We start from the raw sequence: 23,116 nt of genomic DNA, 5'->3' as shown, positions 1-23,116 counted from the left end.
AGACAGCACAAATTAGGATTAGCCTTCATTAGCCTTCCATATAACAAACACAAGCCACCAAGTAGTTTGTCAAGAAACAGAAACCATATATTCATCATAATTATTTTACAAGAAAGTTCAAAGAAGCCTCTAAAATGCTTCTAATTTTCTTCCAACACAATGTAACAAAAAACCAAGGCTTAATCCCATACCAAGTTTGATCTATTTTCATCAAAAATCTAACAACTGTGAACCTGCGATATGACACACATCATGCTATAGAATGACAGCAACAAGTGGTATTGTTTGTATATAACTGTGAAGTTCTGATACCTACTGTGTGTAATTAATTATTTTTTAATGCAAGTTTTGATATCACATGATGACGCAAATCTGATGATTTAATGAAACTTGTTGGGTTATATAGTTTGTATTTTAATACTGAAATTAACTGAAGAAATGCCAAACTGAAGAAATATTCACAAACATAAAGGACAGTCCTAGAGGGAATGAATGACAAGGAAGAAAAATCTGCTCTATTAGACCATGAAGAGTTTGGGTGGCTGCTGTACATAATTTAAAGAATTTAGAGGAGAGTAGAAGAGTTACTGATGCTATTATTACTGATAATGCAACATATTGCCATCAGTATACCTGTAGATTGAATTTTATAGTCACTGGAGAAGAGGCTGTTAACACAGAAGAAAGAGAACAGATAAAAAAAATCTGCTCTATTAGACCATGAAGAGTTTGGGTGGCTGCTGTACATAATTTAAAGAATTTAGAGGAGAGTAGAAGAATTACTGATGCTATTATTACTGATAATGCAACATATTGCCATCAGTATACCTGTAGATTGAATTTTATAGTCACTGGAGAAGAGGCTGTTAACACAGAAGAAAGAGAACAGATAAAAAAAAGTCACCCAATGACACTATGAGTGACAAAATTTGACAGTAAGAATCCTCATTCTTCACAATTAATGATAGAATATTAATGCTCAAACTGTGATCAGTCCAAACAGGGAGAAATCCATCATCCTGCTGCAAAAGACATAACCTTTTAAGGAATGTGGAGAATCAACCAGGTCTTCTGACTAATGTCCAATACCCACTTCTCATGGTTGGACCTGTTAGGTAGTATCTATCTGGATATTGAACTGAAAGAATGGGCTGGCTGGCTGGCTGGCTGCCAATTTGGGATTTCGCTGACGAAACTATGCTTATTGGCATAAACCAGAATGTAAAATGATGGTACAACGTGACAGTATTTCATGGTGGCTGGAACATTACCAGGTTAAACAAGGCCACCCAGGTGTTTTCTTCATGAAACCAGGACAAACAAGACAAAATCAACTACTGGAATAAATCCCAGAACACATCCCAACTCAACTCCAGTACATTGGTACTATCAATGTAAGAATTAATGGAAAAGAAATGAAACAAGAAGGAGGACTGGGTAAGAAGCAGATCGACATAATAAGCATAACAAAGAAGACAAAAGCAAGTGAGACCTTTCTAAGAAACAAATACAATATGTTATATTCAGGCAGTAGCTATAGTATTCAACAATAAATATGAGGATAATCTTGAATGGTAGGCAATATCAAGTAGAGCAATGTGGGCAAATATCAGAATGTGGAATTGAACAATGGGACTTATTTGTGCTTAAGGTCCCACAGAAGGTTCTAATAAGAAAGAAATGGAGTAATTTTTCAAGACATTAGAAAAGGCATCTGACACAATGAAAAAGGAAAAGTTGATCCTTGCTGGAGATCTAAATAACAGACTATACACAAGTAGCTGAGTTGTGACTTCATGTGCAAAGTTTGTTTGCTTACACTTGGATAAAGGATGAAACCAAAAATATAACTTCTTGGCATCTTTAATTTATAGTATAACCAAGTGAAAAACCATTCAGCATCTATCTCTAATTCAGAATATTTTAGTAATAAGGTATGACACCTGCTGACTACGTGTATAAGGGAAATATGTGATTTCTGAATTACTTCAACCTTGGTATCTCTTCTGGGTCTGGGTAGTGGTTGTTTCCATAATGCATAGCATTAAACATGTCCATAAGGATATGTGCTTTGCATTATGGGATACTAAGGCAGTTGATGTGAAGTCATTAGCGTCTATATACAAGTAGCACAGTCGTAAAGTTACCTAATGTGCAAACTTTGTTTACTTAAGGTTTGGATAAAGGATGAAACTAAGAATATATTTCTTGGCATCTTTAATTTAAACAAGAAGAGTAGGAAATAATTACCAGACATACAGAAATGTTTTTGGAAAATTTGGAGAAAAGGGAAAAGTTAATAATAATGGTAAGTTGCTAGATTTCTGTTCAGACATGGACTAGTTAATACTAACACCATGTTCCAACATAAAAATGTCCAAAAATTCACATGGAGAGAAGATGCAAGAAATAATGAAAGTCAGAATAAAATTGAAAAGAAGAGTGTGTAATAAAGTTTTAAAATGAATAAAGCAGCTTTCAGATGTGAACTGTAGGCTCCAATATGCAAACATCATTCAAAAAAAAAAAATTGAGTTTGAAAACAAGAACCAAACCTTGGAGATTCAGTGGCAAATCGGTGGCACTGACTGATTCAGCCAGAGAGGCATGTGGTGAGATTGTCTGTAAGGATAGAAAAATCATAACTCTCCATGGTGGACTCAGGAAGTTAAAGAGTCATTCAAGGAAAACAAGAAAGCATATCGAAAATTCCTGACAAGTCAGCTTATAGAGAATACAGAGAAAAATTTAAGAAAGCAAAGCACTGTGTAAAAATAGCTAAACAAAAGTCATTGGAAGGCTTTGATAAAAACACAGAAAATAAATATCAGGAAGGTGCCAAAATATTTTGGAGGGTACTGAAAAAACTTAGAAATAGAAGAAAGAGTACTGTAAAAGAAATCAGAAATAATAAAGGTGACATGAAAACTGAAGATAAAGATATTCTAGATATGTGGAGTAATTACTTCGAAAGAATGCTAAATGAAAAGAGCAGTGTCAGCAACATATGTAACTTTTTCATGTAGTACTATCATAAAAGTTTGCACACCTCCCCCAGATAACACTTATCAAAAATTTGATGATGAAGATTTGCAAAACTGATCAAACATTCCATAATGGCAACCATTATTACTTAATAGCTCCTTCTCTCTTAATCTTTCCCTCTTTTACCTTTACATGTTGAGGGTTTCTAGTCCTTACAACTGCAAATGTTATGTGAGGATAAGGTACTTGGCCCTATGCCTTATGATGTATCATATGTCTGAAGAAGGGTTATGTTCTCAAGGCCAGTTTGACTGCTTACAGGAGGAAAAATCCTGATGAACTGGGGAGAAAAACCCTGCAGTCCACGTCCAAGACTAGCTAACATGGCTCTGTCTGAGAAAGATCCTAAGCTCCTCACATCAGTGACAGGAATTGAACCCAGGACACTCCTTTCCATATGGTTGTGAAGTGCATAGCCACTTGGCTAACTGCCAAGTGGCTATGCACTTCACTACGCAGGCACTTAATAGATATCCAAGACATACCAAGTTGACTCAAAAACACAATTCTTTATGAATTTAGAAAATAATGCAGTGAAAACACAGGATAGTAATTTTATGTAAACATTTGTCGTCCTTGTAGATATAAGTTAGACATGAGCTAATTTCCATACCCAATCAATTCCAAAAGATAAATACTTGAGGATAAAAACAGGAATGATTAAAGCCGTTTTCTGATTTATTTCTGGAAAATGAATATTTTCCAGAAATAAATCAGAAATTGAATATTGAAAATTGTGTTTGTGAAAGAAAAATTGAATATTGTGTTTGTGATGAGGACAAAGCATTTACTCATATATCAATTACCAATGAAAGAACTGAAAGAAAAGTAAATGAAGATTACTTTTGTGTGTGTGTGTGTGTGTGTGTAATGTGTAAGAAATAATCCACCTCCAAAACACCTTAATATTTCTCAAAAGTTGACTCAAAAACTACTAATAGTTTTGACAATGGATATGAAATATTAGCTGCTATGTTAACATGATACAAACTATCTGCTTTTGAATTTCAAAATCACTTTTAGATGCACTGTAAATTTCTTGCAAGTATTTTGAGCTATAGGCAGAAAAGGGAAAGATTTTCATTAAAGCCAACTGCAATCATGCTGTCACACTTCTTGTAGAACCCAAGACCCAGATGAGTAATGAAAACATGTGTTTTGATGAGAATAGGGCATTTTGAAGAGGATGAAGACAAATGTTTCAATATCTATAACAACTTCATGAGTTCCAGTATGGTCCAGTAAGGACCATATAACTAATTATAAGAATTTTTAAAAAAAATGACTTTAATAGTCCTACAGTTTACAACTAGTTTTTGTACCTTTTTTTATATGCATCTTCAGGAGAGTTATTAAATGTGAGCAATGACAAGAGACATTCCCTATATTATATCTCATCAGAATTGGAATCAACAGGTAAAATGGATGCATTATGAATTAAAAGAACTTACTGTCCTTTATCAATGGTGTTAACACCATTTCTGAGGTTTGCTTGAATTTTCTGATGAAGCAGTTAATCGCCTCTGTTTACTGCCATAGTATAAGATGATCTTTGTTGGTTTTATGATAGACTATAACAGATTTATGGTAGTCAATCTCCTGGAGGGAGAAGACAAGTGACAGGATAATAGATTTGTCTTTTCTCTTCTTTTCCAAATTTTTAACACATCCTGACGTGGTATTTATAAACCCTTGTTATTTTTTAATTTGTTGGTGAGATGGATTAGAACACAAAAAATTTTGAGATCTTACATAGGAGAACGAAAGCTACTTCTATGTCATATTAATGAAGTATTTTAAAAATTTCATCTATTACATGCTGGATACAAAGGAGGGATTACTGCACCTTGGTATGATTCATGTTAAAGTTTCTGAAACAAAAAACCTACACAGAAACAGAGCATATAAATAATGTACTGCCCAAAATTATTACAAGCTGACATTTTTGCTAGCATTATCAGAGGCAATTACAAGTTGGTAGATACACATACAGATAGATTTTGGGACATTTCCCTATCTACCAATGAGCATTAATTAGTATGGAGAGCACCAATGTCACCCTCCATGCACGACTCTTCTTGTTCGTGAGATCATTTCATTCCCTGTCTTTACTAATGCATTGTTGAAGTGCCTCTAATAATGCTAGCTTGAAATAGTGAATTATTGGCTTGTAAATAAAAAAATTGTGGTCAGTAAATTATTTATATGCATTCCTGTTTCCATGTAGTGTTTTTTGTTCCCAGAAATTTGACATGAATCATAGCAACAGCTACAGAAACATGAACATTGAAATGCATGGGGGGGGGGGGGGGGGGTGCAAGATGTCAATGGTCTTGTGATTGCCACTGTCAAGAATACTCTTATCTTATACCTGAGGCAATTTTCAAGTAAAATTAAAACACTAACAGATAGGACATACAAAACCTCTATATGTTGCTAGAGAGATATCTTGTATGCCCTATCTCTTAGTGTTTTAATTCATCCTATCTTTTACAAATGATAGTGAGATGTGGCATGGAGGTATCCTCCAGTGTGGATAGGCTGTCTCTGTACACTGAATAAATAAGTTTGTTCTCTTCAGAGACCTTTTGAGTATATGAAGAAACATTATTTTCAAGTTCAAGTGTAAAATTTATATGTAGATATATTCTGTTCAAGTGGCCTTCGAATTCTAGTTGTTTACCAAAACTGGCCAGATTAATGTCATCTACATAATGTAGTCATATTGAGATTTTGAGGGTAGTTTTAGAGCTTTCTTTTCAAATGACTCCATGAACAAACTAGCCAGGAACAAGGGTAGAGTCGAAGCTGAGGGAAAGTATATTGATTGAAATAAATGATTTGAATAATTATAATTGACCTGTGTTTTATTTTCTATCAAAAGTTCGGTTTCTTTTTGGAGAGAGGGTGTATAAGAGGATGGTTGACTGACAGATATAAAAAGTGGTGAATGGTAGATGCTAGTCTGCAAGATTTAAGGCGGAGGGGAAAGTGGTGCAATTCCAGGGCAACTCGTGGTCCTTCCTTATATTTCAGCTGATGTGGGACCTTTTGTGGTGTGCGTTCAGTGGTGGTGGTGGTGCAATAGCAGGGCGACCCTGGAAGTAGTGAAACACCGGGGCAACTCATGGCAGAGGTGCAACACCAGTGCGACTCGCAACCAAGGTGGAGCAAGCTCCAGGCTATTGTTCGATCGGTTTCAGTAATGGGCCAACCCTGGAAGTAGTGCAGTACCAGGGCAACTCGTGGCAGAGGTGGAGCAAGCTCCAAGCACTCTGCCGACTTCCAAAAATCAGTTTAATATCTTGGGCCCTGATGGGACCCATATCAGATATTAAGCTGATAAGCACAGATACTACACTTTGATCTTAGCCAAAAGGCCGAGAAGCGATGGCAGCAATCGCGAGGCTGACTTCGGGTGTCGCCAGGGATGACCGCACGTTTGTGATGTGGTCCGCGCCTGTCAGAAACACTAGGCATCGGCTCCAGAAGATGCTCACTTTGTTGCAACCAACCGACACTTCCCCCCCTTCGGCTAATCGTTTTCGCATGTAGTAGCAGAGGTGGTGCCATAACAGGGCGGCTTGTTTCCTGACTTGGGGATAGAAGCCATTTGGGAAGGATTTTATAGGTGACATACTGCAGAGGTAAGCAGGCTTTTAATTTTACAGGAAATGACAACGTATACTAGAATATTAATTATAAAAAACTTTAATTAATATCTTCCTATATTTTGGCAATGTTACATTGCCAAATCACAAAAAAAACTACGATATGTGCACACAGAAAATGAGGCTGAATAAAGGCAACAGAAGTTGAGCTTAAGAATAAAGTCCTAAATGGTACCCCCGTAGTGGGCTAAATTGGATTGTCTTGGCCGTTGGGTTGGCACTCTTAAAATGTCTACTTCCCAAATCTGGGGAAGTCTCATGACCCAAATTTGTTGAGGTTTGGAAAGTTTTTCAGAGCTGAGGCAGACTCGAGAAATAGCCTTTCATAATATATTTGCTGCAGTGTAATAGAGTGGCCTTCATCCAGCATATCCTGTGGTGAGTGTCCAAGACATGGTCAGCAAGTCCTGAGTGGCTGTATTAGTAGAACCAGATGTAGTCCTTGTGTTCAGATATCCTGATATTGGCTGTCCTGCCTGTTTGGCCATAGGACAGTTTGCAACTGCAAGGGATCTGGTATAGTCCTGGTAGGGTCTAGGAGATGCAGCTGGTGTTTGGTGGAGCAGTAAAGAGATGCCAATTTCTTATGTGCTCTGTAACTGGTTGCAAGGTCATATTTCCTTAGGATTTCTGTTAATTTTTCAGATGTGCCTAGGATATATGGGATGGTGATAGATTTTGTATTTCTGTTTTGAAGGAGGGCAGGGATGGGGATTGCAGTTACATAGTTTTAATATTTTTGGTTGGTTGTAGGCCATTGGCAAAAAATTAAGGATATGGTCAAGTTCAGTAGTTAGCACACTGTTATCTAAAATGATTAATTTTGTCCTGTTATATAGGGTTTTATAGTCCCATATTGTTGGGAAGTGTGTGGGGGGGAAGGGGGGGGATGATGCTGGTGAATGTATAGGTTTTCTATAAATGGAGAATGCCAAGGATCCATCAGGCTGGTGTGTGATCAGAATATCTAGGAATGAGAGAGTATTGTTGTTTTCCTTTTCCAAGGTAAACTGGATCCTGGGATGTTAATTTTTTAGGTGTGTTAAGAAATTGTGGTCAGCAATCCACACTTATGAAAGTGTGGATTTGGCCATGTGGCCAAATGGAGAACACATCATCTATGCAGCGTAGCCAGACTGTGGGTTTATGTGGAGCAGAGTTTAAGGCCTTTTCTTCAAAGGACTCCATAAAAAAGTTGGCCAGGGATAGAGAGAATGGAGAACCCGTGGCAGTCTCCTCCATCTGTTTGTAGAATTTTCCCTTGCCAAACAAAACAGCCAGATATCAGGAGGCAATGTGGCTTGGATGAGGTCTACGGTATCTTTGAGTGGGACATTGGTGAATAAGGAAGAGACATCTAAACTGACCATTATGTCAGTGTGTTGGAGTATGAGGTTTTCTACACTGGCTTTAAAGTGGGTTGTTTTTTAAATATGAAAGTGTTGCCAGTATATTGTGTGAGCACTTTGGCTAATTCGTATGTGGGTAAATCAATCTGGATGCCATTACATACATAATGAGATGTAATGTGTAATGGTACATTTTGTTTATGGATTTTTGGTAGTCCATATATCAGTAATATGGAGAAGCCTGCACTAATACAGCCAAACAGGCAGGGCAGCCAATATCAGGATATCCAAACACAATGACTGTATTGGTGGAACCGGATGTAAAAATTATAACTCTACCACTTAGGGTAGAGTTATAAGGTTTAGTCTGTAGTTTCCACAGGCTAAAAGATAACCTTTTTAAGGAGCATATGGAGTGTTCTGATTTGAGTGCTGGTGGGATCGTAGTCTACAGGGGAGGTAAGTAGAACGATCTAGAAGATTGTTCTACTTACCAAGTAGAAGCTTGTTCAAGCTTACCTGAATAATATAATTGGTTGTAAACCACAGTGGAATTTCCCTTATCTGATTTGATAATTATTATTCAGTTGCTTTTAATCTCTTGCAGAGTTTCAATTTTTTTTTTTTTTTTTTTTTTTTTTTTTTTTTTTTTTTTTTTTTGGCAGTTTAACTTGGGTGAAAACACTGGCTACATCTGGTCTGATGTTGTTGGCAATATGAACAACCTACCTTAATACAGCCAATGTTAGGATATCCAAACAAAAGGACTACATCCAGTTCCACCAATACAGTCACTCAGGAATGGCTGACCATGCCTTGGACACCTATCACAAGATATGCTGAAAGGCCACTCTATTACGCCACAGCAAATACAAATATGAAAAACTATTCTTGGAGTCTGCCTCAGCTCTGAAAAACTTTCAACAAATTTGGGTCCATGATTTGCCCCAGATTTGTGAAGCATATATTTTAAGATCATCAGCCCAACTGCCAAGACAATCCAATTTAGCCCACTAGGGGGCACAGTTTCAGACTCTAGGCCCGACTTCTGTTGACTTTATTCAGCCTCATTTGCTCAGTGTTAGTGCCTGCATGCACATATCATAGTTTTTTTGTGATCCCCGATGATGACAATGTAACATTGCCAAAATATAGGAAGATATTAAATTTTTTATAATTAATATTCTAGCGTACGTTGTCATTTTCTGAAAAATTAAAAGGTATGTATAACCAACATATTAACCTATCTAAAAGAAAAAAAGATAAACAGGATAATCAGGAATGCAGCTGATATATAGTATTTGCAGAATGACTGGAATTGTGGACATGTGAAAATGTCTGTCAGTTCAATGTTAGTAAATGTCAAGTTATGCACTTTGCTGTAATGAGATATCCAATGTCATATTATATTGGTGGGATTATGCTAGAAGAAACTGTTCGGACAAGGTATTTTGGGAATTTTTTTGTAGTTAGGAAGTTGAGGTTCACATAGCAAAGATTGTAAATACATCTCAGAGAATAATTGCAATGCTGAAATGAACTAGTTTACTTCTTTACAACCATGATATGACCTCACTTGGACAACTGTTATGTTAGGTGGATCAAATCTCTCCATTCATTTCTATCCTCCCAAATTCTTCTTTCATGAACACTGTACTATTTCAAACTATTACAGGTTTTTTATAATGTTAGTCAAGTTGCTTTTAATTTATCGTCCTACATGTTTTGCCAATTTTTCTATCGGCATCTTCAGGGAATACAAAATTAGTAAGCTATATGAAGATAACAGACTAGGTTATAACTGATGGTTCTAATTCATACAAAAATTAGTATTGTGCTAGACAATGCGCGTGTCTTGGGAACGAGATTTATTTGTTATGACTCATGATGTAATTGTCATGAAAGTTCATTTCTTTGATGTTTAATGATCTAATTAAGGCTTTCAAAATTTCTGGTAAGGTTAGACCTTGATTCTTGTTTAGGTTGTCAGTTGTGCAGGCAACTGTAGCTGCTTCCTTGAAGGTTCTTGGGCATAAGGCCCTTATCCCACTCAATGTGATGGTTGGTAGTGGCAAAGTAGCAAGAAAGGCCTGAAATGTCTTGTCCGTTGTTTCTGACATACCCAATGTGTTCTTTCTTTCTCGTTTCGAACTTTCTAGAGGTCTGACCTAGTTACATATCATGAACTCTCATGATATGTAACTATGTAACTTATCATGTTCCTTTTACATGTTTTGCTAGGGAGATTGCACTTAAAAAAATGTCAAATTGTCTGTAATAATCTTGTATTTGTAATTATTTAACCAAGAGCTTTGGTTAAAATAATGTGGTGCATGATGTCATTATGTAACACTGTTAACTCATGTCCATATATGGCAATTTCAAAAGACATACGAAGTATGACGCCATTACGGTCGGATGTCAATATGCGACCACATAATGAAGTTTCGAAATCGTGCACATGCACATAACAAAAGTCCGAGTCTTTATACGGTGAAACATCGAGAAGGATTTTGTCTTAGACTTTTCACTTTCTCTTGCCTGAGTCTTCCACCATGTGAGGTCCATTGTTGGTAATCAAAAGAGGCATGTCACGAGTCTTAGGATTTGTTGATTAATTTTGATGGTAATATATCAAGAACACAGAAAGATAAGTAAATAATTATTTATTGACTTATTGCTGATATTTTGTGGTGTTATAACCATTATCTTCAGAGCACAAAACACAGTTTGTCACATTATGCGAGACTACTACAACAACATGGTGTAATAATGGGACTAGTTTGAAAAATTGTAGCAACAACACAAAGACTAGTCCTAATTAGGTGCCCTCTATGTTTAAACAAAAAAAAAACAGAGAGAGAGAGAGAGAAAGCAGGTACTAGTTATGTCTTAAGAGGACTGTCTGCCAAATCTTATAAATTTATACAGCCATTTTTGTTAAGATTCGGAGTATGTTTCAAGGCTTCTGTTGCTTCTAAGAACAATCTCTCTGATGTAAAAGCTTTTGTGCAGTACTTTTTTCTTCCAGCTGATCCTGTGTGTAGGGGTATCCAAAGCATGGTCTGCTAGACCCGACTTGCCGAATGCATCTTTTATGTTCGTTGATGTGGATGTCCACAGTTCTTCCTGTTTGACAGTAGTACGCTTGATCACAAGAGCAGGGTACTTCGTAGACTCCTGGATGTGATAAAGGAGAGATGCTGCCCTTGGGCGAACAGATGAGAGCTGCTAATTTGACACACAGCCTGAATGTAGCGAGTAGTTGATGTTTATTGAGAACTCTAGATATCTTTTCCGATGTACCTTTAATGTATGGGATGATAACTGTTTTGCTATGGTTCTCCATAGTGGATAGTGGGAGCATTTACTATTATGTCTATCTTATGGGGATTATAGCCATTGGCTAAGAAGGTGTGGTGTAAGTGAACCAATTCAGCAGCAAGAGCATTGTCACTGGAACAGATTGTTCTTGCTCTGTGGATTAGCATTTTTAAGATACCATACTGTTGAGAAGGGTGATGGTGTGATTGTCTGTGTAAATATCTCCCTGTATGTGTGGGGTTTCTAAAAACTGAGAATGATAAGGAACCATCTGGAAGACGTGTGATTAGTGTATCCAGGAAGGGCAGAATTATTAACTTCCAGTTCCATTGTAAAGTGGATTTTTGGGTGTTGGCTATTTACATATGCTAAGAATATATTCAATGTGTCTGGGCCATGTAGCCAAATAGCAAGCACATTGTCAACATAGCAGAGCCAAAGCAGAGAGTGGTTGTATTGATAGCTAGTTTTTCTAGGTGTTCTATGTAGAAGTTGGCTGAGTGGGGGGGGGGGGGGGAGTCCATAGCTGTCCCATCTAATTGTTTGTATATTTTCCCTTTCCATGTGAAATATCCTGCATGTACTGTCAATTTAAATAGTTCAAATATATAAGGGAGAAAGTGTGACTTTAGCAGATTAAGGGTTTCAATTAGTGGTACATTTGTGAACCATACCTTAAAAAGTCTGAACTTTTTAAGGTATGGTGTTCTAAAATACTTTTTAGGTGAGCAAAATTTTTGACAAAGGAGGGAGAATTGTTTGTGAGAGTGGCTAGTAGCTTAGCTAAATGTCTAGCCAGTTTATATGTGGGACTATTTATACTATCCACAATAGGGCATAAGGGTGTACCTTGTTTGTGAATTTTTGGTGCTCCATATATCCTGGATGTTTTAACGTGGAAGGGCTTGAGTTTGTTTACTGTTTAGGCCAGGAAGTGACTTTTTTCATTAATTTACACACCTTATTCTTTTGGGTGTTGGTGAGATTGCGATCTACAATTATGTTGATTGGTCTTGTAGAAATGTGTGCATTTTGTTTTCATATTCTGTTGTATCCATCACCAAGGTCATGTTCCCTTTGTCTGCTTTTGTTATGATAATCTGGTTATTGTTATGTAGCTCTTTTAGAGCAATGATTTCCTTATATGGGATATTATTTTTGGGATGTTTAGACTGGATTAGGATGTTAGCCACATCTAAACATATGTTATTGGCTATTGCTGGAGGCAGGAGGTATATTCCCTGTTTGACGGACGGCATTATTTTGGCTTTTGGAACTTTTGGGAATAATGGCAAAATTATGCCCCCCCCCCCCCCTCCCCGACTTAAAGCAATAATGGATTCTTCGGTTAAGGTGAGCGATGATAAATTCACAATGACGCGATCTTGTAATTGCGGTCGTTGTATAGCACTGCATTGTTGGAGAATTTCAAATTTTCTCTGGTGCCAGTTTTTGACTTTGATGAATTCTTTTAAACAAAGAGGACGCCTAATTAAGACTTGAGTCTTTGTGCTGATGCTACAATTTTTCAAACTGGTCCCATTATTACACCATGTTGTTGTAGTCTCATCTACTGTGACAAACTGTGTTATGTGCTCTGAAGATGCTGGTTATAACACCAGCAAAATATCAACAATAAATCAATAAATAATTATTTACTTATCTTTCTGTGTTCTGATATATTATTGTGAAAATTAGTCAACATGTACAACATAAGCCTTTCTACACGTTTGAAGTCTTAGGATTCTCAATCTTCACTTACCTGGGTGCACTGACATGAGAAGTATAGTGTCGATCATTGGGTCATCTCGCTAGGAAAGAGTGCTCATTGCCATCATGTTAAGGGTCCTAAAGAGCACAGAATAATCAATGACTTGGACAAAGAAGTAATTTGGCAGGAAATCAAGAACGAGCCAACAGAAAGGGGGGGGGGGGGGGGAACACTTTTTTGTGAAGAAAAGATTTGTTTAAAAGGCAGTGCTGAATGAGAATTGTAAGTACTTATATATGTGATATTTCTGAACAAGAATGTACATCAAATGTGTCTGCTTATGGGTGCAAAAAGATTGTATAAGTTAACAAATGAAATAAGCGTCTCTTAATCTCAACTGTGTATAATTAATTATTGTAAGAGTAAGAAGAGTTACTGAACTGGATAATGTAATTTAATATTGAATTAAGCTTGCCTAAAGTATGTCTTATTTCCAGTTTGTGTATGTATGACTAGTAGGATATTCTAGATTGTGATTTAACTTTAAGGAAAGAAACATAGAACAAGGTCAAATCAGGAAGAATTGAAATTGACAAAGACTTGTAATGCAATTGTTTATTGTGAATAAGACTGTATATATTCCTTTTTGATTTAATTAAATGGTTTGTGAACAACACATTGGACTGATTCTGTCAATGAACTATCCTGAAAATTTCAAACCTGCATAAGATAAAGATTAAGTGATCAATAATTAAGCCATGACTAATTAAAGTCATGGCTTAATTATTGTTATGCAAAGATTAACATAAGCAGGGAATGCTAACAATATGTACTTTGTCTTTAGTTTAAAATCTTATAATCTCGCATTCAATATAGTCTAACTGGCATAGTCATAAAACAAATAAATTTGTTAGACTATAGAGCATGAGAACATAAGATCGAGTAGAATAAATAAATGGCAGCAGTCAATAGTTAAGGCAATTGACCATTTATGATATTTAACGAAATTTAAGTAAAAGGAACATAACAGACAAAGCAGGGTTGGAAATATGTAGAAGGTATAACAATTTCATAGCATACTAGCTTTGCTAATTTTGTTGTCTATTTCCATATTCAATTTGCCATCTTCACTAAAAATTATGCCTAAATAGCTGAACTTTTTTACCTGTCCAAAGGTTCTCCATTCAAAATGCAGTTAATGTTTTCAATGTTTCTGCCTATTTCACTGTCTGTCTTTTTTATTTTCATACCAAATTTATTACAGTACTTGTTCGATTTCATTAGGGAATCCTATAGACTTGGTACTATATTTATTTAGGAGTATAACATCATTTTCATAAAATAAAGGAGTGAATTAGAATCTCCAATTTTAACAACAGGTTAATGCCACTTTCCTTCATAATGTGATATATATATAAATGATGAATAGCAGTGGAGATAATGTGAACCCTTGTCTCAAGCATCATTTAACATCAAGCCATCTTGCTGTACTTCCTATTCTAACTGCTGACTTACAACTCAAACATGAATTATGTAATGCTCAATATAATGTCCCATTTACACCATATAAGTGTAACATTTTAAAGTTTTCTCTTGGCATCTAGTCATATGCCTTTTCCAGATGATCCTTGTTACATTTGCATGAATTTCTCAACTATTTTTCTTAAAGCGAAAAAATTATCCTGATAACTGCTATTTGGCCTGAACCTAACTTATTCTTCTCCGAGCTTCCATCAATTTTCCTTAGCCTTTTCTCAAGTATACGCTTGCATAAATCTTACCAGAAACATTCAGCAGGGAAATTCTTCTGTAATTCTTACATCCAGTTTTCTTTTCCTTTTTATATATGGATACTCTGAGAACTCTAAACAAATCATCTGGAATTTGACCTTCTAAATTATGCACATGGTCACTAAAACTTTCATGTGTCCATATTTGATCATTGCTAGTGCAATCTCCAGCTGCCTTTAGAAGAGACAACATTTCAGATTTTTGATGGCTTTTCCTACCTTGAGTAATTGATAGATGCTCCACGTTACATTTCTTTTGAATGTATTCTTCGACTGTGCTATCAATGCTAGTTTCATTTAGTAATATTTCGAATTTATTACTATACATCTAAAATATCTTCATTTTTCATGCACCTTTATCTTCTCTGATTCCTTTTACAGTACCCATTCCTTCATTTCTAAGCTTATATTAGCTCCCCCCACACACACACACACACGAGTTCCTGATAGCTACAACACCACAGTGCCACATGTGAAAAAGTGTTTAAGAAAAGAAAGGAATTTAATGTGTTTCTTAAGGCCCCAAGGGTCATAATCATTGGAAAAAACAACATGGAGATGACCCTTCCAAAAAAGCAGTGTAGAAAAGGAAGAAGGAAGTGGAGAAATTGGTTTGATGAGTTTGGAGCTGAACTATACATAGGTGAGAGCTCATATTTGTAGATGATAAGAAGAAAGTGGAGGAATGATAGTGGCCAGTTCAGTGGAGCAGCACATATGGAAATATACCTACAGAAGACAGGATGGGGCAATAGAGCATCTATAGGAAACAGACTAGAGAAAGTCGTCAGTTAATGGGCTAATTTCTTCTGAATACAATCAAGTATTCATGTATTTGAATATAATTAGAAAGTGGAGGAATGGTAGAGACCGTATGTGGAAATACCTACAGAAGAGACAATATGGCAATAGTGTCTATGGGAAAGTGACAGGAGAAAGTCATCAATTAAGTGGACTACTCTCTTCTGAATACAATCAAATGTTCTGAGGTAAGCCCTAGGTGTACCACTCCAAATATGAGAGAGAGAAAAAATAATAAATAAATATTATTATTATTATCTAAGACCTCCAGGGAGTCAAGGACTCATCGAGGGAGGTTATAAATCATCCAAACCAGCTGTCATATCTTCTCTTAAATTCATTCACACTAGATGCACTCACGATTCCTAAAGGCAAACTATTCTATTCATTCACTGAATGTTCTGTGAAAGAAACTTTCTCTCAAAAGTTTATAGATCTCTATCATATCACTCCTCCTGTTAACCAGTCTGTAATCCACATAATTGCAATCTGTCCTCATAATCTAAATCCATAATCCAGATATAATCTTTGTAACTCTTCTTTGCACAATTTCCACAGCTGCTTTATCCCCTTGGAATCCAGGAGACCAAATCTCGGCACAAAAATCCAGCTGTGGTCTTATCAAAGCTTTATAAAGAGGCAAAATGACTTCCTTATCCTTACATGTCAAGGTTTGCTTCAACATCAGAATTATCCTCTGAGTTGTATTTGCAACCTTTGCTATGTGACTTAAACTTCAAATTCCTACCCACCAATACAGCAAGATCCCTTGCCTCCTCAGTTTCTTGTAGCATAACCCTGCCCTGCTAATATAATATGATGCTGGAAATATGATGCCAAAGTGCATGACTTTACACTTACTAACATTAAACTGACAGCCATTTTCATTTGCCCAAATTTCCAGCCTATTCAAATTATTTTCTAAATGCTGAATATTATTAGCATCCCTGATTGCCCTACCTATCTTTGCATCATCAGCAAACGATTGCACATCAGACCCTGCCTAATGTCATTAATGTATAGATTGAACAATAATGGCCCAAAGACTGAACCCTGAGGTATACCACTGGTTACGTTAAATCTGGCAGATTCGCACCCACTGAGTACCCTTTTTTGATATCTGTCTGTCAACCATCTCCTGAATTAAGTCAAGAGTTTATATTCCAATCCCATATTTTCCAGTTTATGCAACAGCCTTTTGTGTGGTATCCTATCAAATGCCTTAGAAAAATCCAACATTATCATAGTGTATCAATTCCCTTTATCCAACTCAGTCATAACATTGTTACAAAATATGAGCAAATTGCAAAATCATGACCTTCCTTTAGTAAATCCATGCTGCTCCTTGTTGGAAGTTTTTTCACTTGGTTAGACTATAAATTATATATTTAGTTTAATCCTTTATTGACTTCACATGACTTGCAATCAAGTGTAAGCAAACAAAGTTTGCGCCTGAAGTATCTTCAGGACTCGGGCAACTCGTGGCAAAGGTCTCTTCAGTGGAAGCCAGACCCCAAGATGATACCAAGGTTGAAGCAATGCCGAAGTCATATTTCCATACACGAGTTGCCAAAATGTGTCACACCTTATTATTAAATTACTCTGGATTAGAGAAAGATGTTGGAAGTTTTTTCACTTGGTTAGACTATAAATTATATATTTAGTTTAATCCTTTATCCAAGTGTAAGCAAACAAAGTTTGCACCTGAAGTATCTGAAGAGACCTCAATAAAGGTCGAAACCGATCTGGGTAGTGACCCTTTCCATAATGCATAGCATCATACATGTCCACAAGGAGATGTGCTTTGCATTATGGGATACTAAGGCAAGTGATGTGAAGTCAGTTCACCTTTGCCACGAGTTGCCCCAGTCCTGAAGATACATGACAGTATCTTCAGGACTGACAGTACTCTTCTTCTTTTTTTCATTTTCAAATTCTTGTAGTGCTCAGGGAATTCATGGAATGCAAAATCTTCATCCATTGCCTTAAACAGTAATCTCTTGCCATTTTCAAATGAGAATGGCAAGCACATACATGCAGACATGTATGTGCTTTGCATGATGGGATACTAAGGCAAGTGATGTAAAGTCAGTCCACCTTTGCCACGAGTTGCCCCAGTCCTGAAGATACTTCAGGTGCAAACTTTGTTTGCTTACACTTGGATAAAGGATTAAACTAAATATATAATTTATAGTTTACTTATATAATTTACTTCACATCAGATAGACTTAAACTCACCACTACATGGGACATTGTTACCATCATTGTTTTCTTGCGTTTCTACTCCATCTGATATCATAAGAACTCCTGCTCCTCTCCTATCTCTTCTGTCATTCCTAAAAATAGTATATCCATTACACTCGATCCCACTTATCATATCTGATTCTGATAGCCAGGTTTCCCTAATGCCAACAATCTCAATCCACATCATATTCAATAAAGCAACAAACTCAAACCCTTTGTTTCTGATGCTCCTGGCATTTGTGGATAGACATAATAAATAACCACCTAACCTATTCTTATAATTAGATATACAGTCGGGTCTCTTTTTATGAGGGTAGGTAAGTTCCACAGAAAACCGCATATATAAAATCGCACAAAAAAGACCTAACTGATGTTGAAAAATCAGGGATACGTTCCATAATTTTCTAAAACCGCATAAAACCGAACCAATGAATTAAAATAAACCTAAAATCGCATTAAAAAAGTTTATGAAAATTCAGGAAAATAAGAACGCCTATGTTTGTTTTAAAACTTTATTCATTTAATTTTAATCAAAAGTAACATTTTTTTTAAACATTTTCTCATCAGAATTATCATCGCTATTAGACAATATTCGGCAACATTTGCATACTGGTGCAAAATCACTTTCATCACCAGAAGAGATAGTCTGCACATCAGATTTGTACGGTAAAGTCAATGGTTGTTCCCAAACAGAATTAGCTTCACCCTCATTCTGTGCTGATTATTTTTCTTCTGACAATGTAATCAGTGATTAAACTTCGGGATGATGATTCCACAAAGTTTTATACAGCTTGCGATATCCAGACATACAGTTCTTCAGCTCACGTTGGAATTTAAAGGCTGTGTCATTAACAAGAAAATGATTTTCAAATTTATTGCACAGTTCAAGACGTTCTCGATTTATATTTGAAGTGAGGCAGATAGATTTTTCTTCTGCTTCACTATCGTTTTCCGGATCTTCAACGATATCTAAAGTTAATCAATATCCAATAATATCATAGTCACTTAAGACATTATCCACAAGCAATTCGTCTAAATCGTTCTGGCTAAATGTATCAAAACCTTCTCCACCAATTTCATGTGCCAATGTAATGATTTTAGCTGATAATGTAGATGTTTGCATGGTTGCACTGTTTGCAATACATCCAGGCGAAGCTGTTTCCAGCAAGCATTTAAAGTTTGTGGTCTTATTTCAGAGATAGCAGATGCAACATGATTTAAGCAGTCAAAATTAGAAATTTTTTTTCAAACGTCACTAATGATTCATTTTCATTCATTAATGATTCATTTTCTAGTTTATCCAATATAAATTGAAAAGTGTGCTTAATGTAATATTTTTTAAAAGTAGCAATTATGCCTTGATCTAATGGCTGAATAATGCTTGTATTGGGTGGAAAAAACACTACCTGCACATTTGGATGTTCTAAATGCGAATGACTTGGCGCATTGTCAACAATTAATAAAACTTAAAAATCGAGAGTTTTTTGCTTCATATATGTTTCCACTTCTGGTACAAAGCAATTATTGAACCATTCAGTCAATACAGCAGTTGTTACCCAGGCCTTTGTATTAGCCTTCCAATGTACCGGCAGCTGTTTTAGATCTTTGTCTTTTAGAGTACGATTTACTAGGAGGGGTTTCAACATTCAATCTCCTGATGCATTGCTACAAAGTAACAATGTTACTCGATCTTTGCTTGCTTTAAATCCACTTGCTTTGCGATGTAAGTTCGACTAGGCATTTTCTTCCAAAATAATCGTGTTTCGTCAACATTAAACACTTGATCGGGACAATATCCACCATCTTCAATAATTTTGGCTAACTTCTCTTGAAACTTTTTGGCTACTTCTTCATCTGCTGCTGCAACCTCGCCTGTAATCTTCACGTTATGAAGTGCATTCCTTTTTAAAAACCCGGTTTACCATCCTTTGCTAGCCGAAAATTCTTTATCAGCCTAGGAAGCAGAAGTAGATGGCTCCAATTGCTTCATCTGTTCATAAAACCGAAGAGCTTTTTGTTTATTTAAATAACCACTTATAGGAATTCTTCTTTGAGTTAATTCTTCAATCCAAATTATGAGCACTCGTTCGTGTTTTCTAATAAACATCATATGATGATAATTTGGCACTCAGTTTTCTGCCAGAAATGAAAGATTTTCTTATTGCGACTTCATTCTTTTTAATTGCTCTTATAGTAGATTCGCCTTTTGCTAAGCGATCTAAAATTGCAATTTTCATTTCCAAAGAAAAGCAATTTCTTTGGTGCTTTTTTCTCCATTAGGGCAGATTAAATTAATTATTAATTAATAATAAAATCAGGTAAATTAATTAATTATTAATTAATACATTCCTAAATAATCAAGGGGTTCTGTGAAAATTTCAGGATTCGTGAAGTATTTCCTTCGTAGAAAAAGTTTGGGAAACGCTGGATTACCATATTATCGGAATGGATTCTCCTTCTGTTGACATGTGCAGAAGTGTCGAAAGGTGTCATATCTGTGAGCGTGCACCACATAACTTCAAATCTGCATAAAAAGAGACCCGAGTGTACAATCTATTTGGTCTTGTTCTAGAACTTTCTCTTTCACCTCTTCAGACATACTCAAAGACAGATATATTCTAGGGTCAGATGTATTCAAGCTTTATAAAGTGTAAGACATGAGAAGGAGAGAAGTAGTGTTTAGAGCAAAAAATAGCAACAAGCTTTTTGGAGGCAGAGCAGGCTATAGACCAAATGTGCTTTTGCCAAGACAGGTTAGACGTAAAAGTCAACCCAAGAAGAGAAAGCTGGACCTGGTTGGTGAGCAGGATATTGTCAACAATCAGGGGAGCATGGCCTTTCTTCCAGGAAATGAGATCATTTCCTTGGATCATTCCTCACCTCAAATGAGAATGGCAAGGAGATTACTGTTTAAGGCAATGGATGAAGATCTTGAAAACATGAATTCCCTGAGCAATACAAGAATTTGAAAATGAAAAAGAGAAGAAGAAGAGTACTGTCATCAGCAAAGCTGCAAATAGGATTGTATCTTCTCTCATTGGTCACCTATGAGAGAAGATACCATTGATGTATAGAATGACGAGCATAGGTGAAAGCACAGAGCCTTGAGTTACACTAGCACTGACTGAAAAATCTGATGAAAGGATATGTTTGTTTGGTGTATTTATAGCACAAGAATGGCTATGGTCATAGCAGTATACAAGTTAAAAAAACAGTAAAAAAATGACAAATGGATATAGATAAAAATCTATATGAATGTATTTCTAAAAAGAAAATGGATAAAGGTGTGACATTATCAATGAAAAAGTGTAAAAAGTTCATGAAACATAAATAAAAAATCAAAAAGGTATTAAAAGGATTTAACGAGGAACATTGTATAAATAAAAACAGCATAAACATCTATGCACAGTAAAATATAAAATATGTTAATTGTCCTTAAAAATGTTAGAACCAAAGAAACAAGGGCAGTCAATTAAAATAAGATTAACAGTGAGTCTGGAATTACAAACCTCCCACACATGCATGTTATCATCCCTCAACAGGAAGACATGTGTGAGATGACTATAACCTACGTGGCACCGAGAAACCATAACTTCCTCTGTTTGATTGCCATAGCTTAATTTCAGGCTTAACTTGAAAGAGCTTACTATTAGTCTCTTTATTCCAAGAGCAATGCCACTAGGAATAGAAGTTTGCATCTCATAATCAACCGATAATCAGTGTATGATAAAAGCAGATGGTGGATGTTTGAGAAATGAGGTAACCCACTGCAGTATCTGCAGCCTTATGTCCCCTGATCCCAAAATAGCTTGGAATGTAACAGAAGCATACATTTAAGTGTAGCTTCTGTAACTGAAAGAAGAGATGTTGGATTCGAGAGAAAGCACTAAGTGTTTTTGTTGACCTAGACTTATTACCTGAAGAAAACTTTGGGAGCCTGAATATATTTTGCCCCTTCAGTAACGATGCAATCTGATGTATTGTGGTGCTAGCTCTATTGCATATAGTTCAGCTGTAAAGTTATTACACTCTAATAGGTATTGTACAGATCTAATGTTGGCTGGAAAAAAAGCAGAAGATTCCACTAGGTCCCTCCCCCCTCAATTTCGAATTGACTGAGTAAACAGGCACAAAAATCAGAGCATTCAATTCTATGAGCTTCGAAGAGTTGACAATAAGAGGAGTGAAATATTTCGGTAGCTTGCTGACAGAAAAGTTACATCCTGGTATATGTGAGTGCCATGACAGAACTGTGTTTGGTGGCACCTGGGCTATGTGTCTACCATAATCTCTAGGGCTTGTAAGAGAGCTTTTTATCTGCAAACCAAAGGGTTTTATGGCAGTCTGTCTAGTGCTGTACAGATTCTCCCATTGTGAATGAAAGATGTGGGGTGGTCTGGAAAGGATTTGATTGTTATTGTATATAACAGAGATAGCTGTTTACATCAAAGTGACAAAGGTGGTTTATTTGCCTTAACATATAGGTGATGTATGAAATGCTCTAGTTAAAATTATGATGGACCGATGGTGAATAGGATCTAACTATCACAGGTACTCTCCCTGGCAAAAGCATAGACTATGGACACATAATTAAGTTTTGATATTATCAACATCCTGTACAGATGAAGCAAAGAACATCTCTCAGTACCTCAAAAGATGAAAGATGTGCACAGAATATTCTTTGCTTTATGGCACTTGTCTCATAACTGATGTATGTGAGAGAGAGGAAACTGACTTTTTTGTCAAATATGGGCCCCGTGAACTTGGCTTCTGGTGCAACTGGGATTAATGTTTTGTCTTAGTCAGAGTTCTGGGTCAGGAGGAAGACTACATCTGTGACAAAAGTGTACAAAAGATATCTTCTGCTGTAAAAATCTGAACCCATTTGCAAGTGCCCATTTCAAGAGATGGTCAATAGTCATCCACACAAAAAGAATTACTACTGTTGGAGAAAGTCATTCTGTTATCAAGTTGACTTTGATAGCAAAATGGTGACACTCAAAACCAAAGCTTGTGGGACCCCCCCTTCTCTTGGATATAGGATATAAAATTGTGTAGGTCTTTCAGTATTCCAAATCTCTAAGCATTGTCGTTTACTTTTTCCATATTAAAGGAAAAAACTGATACTAGAATGATATTTTTGGAAGCCAGATTGTGTCCTTGAAAAAAGTTTGTTTCTCA

The 23,116-nt window shown here is 36.2% G+C and overlaps 1 protein-coding gene and 1 non-coding gene across 4 annotated transcripts in view; both read right to left on the bottom strand.

Annotated features, from left to right (window-relative positions):
* Positions 1 to 23,116, bottom strand: part of LOC150101823 (RNA-binding protein 5-like) — a 455,027-nt gene that overhangs the window by 233,899 nt on the left and 198,012 nt on the right. The gene's annotated exons all lie outside the window — the stretch shown is intronic.
* On the bottom strand, positions 6,246 to 6,437 carry LOC150101824 (U2 spliceosomal RNA). Its single transcript, XR_016549103.1, has one exon. It is a non-coding gene; the product is annotated as a U2 spliceosomal RNA (small nuclear RNA).

The sequence above is a fragment of the Typopeltis vanoorti genome, chromosome 11, assembly GCF_054136105.1.
Source record: "Typopeltis vanoorti isolate ZY-2024b chromosome 11, IOZ_Tvanoo_1.0, whole genome shotgun sequence".
In the NCBI taxonomy this organism is placed as follows: domain Eukaryota; kingdom Metazoa; phylum Arthropoda; class Arachnida; order Uropygi; family Thelyphonidae; genus Typopeltis; species Typopeltis vanoorti.
The sequence above is the reverse complement of the archived record's forward strand: the minus strand, read 5'-3'. Positions and strand labels throughout refer to the sequence as shown.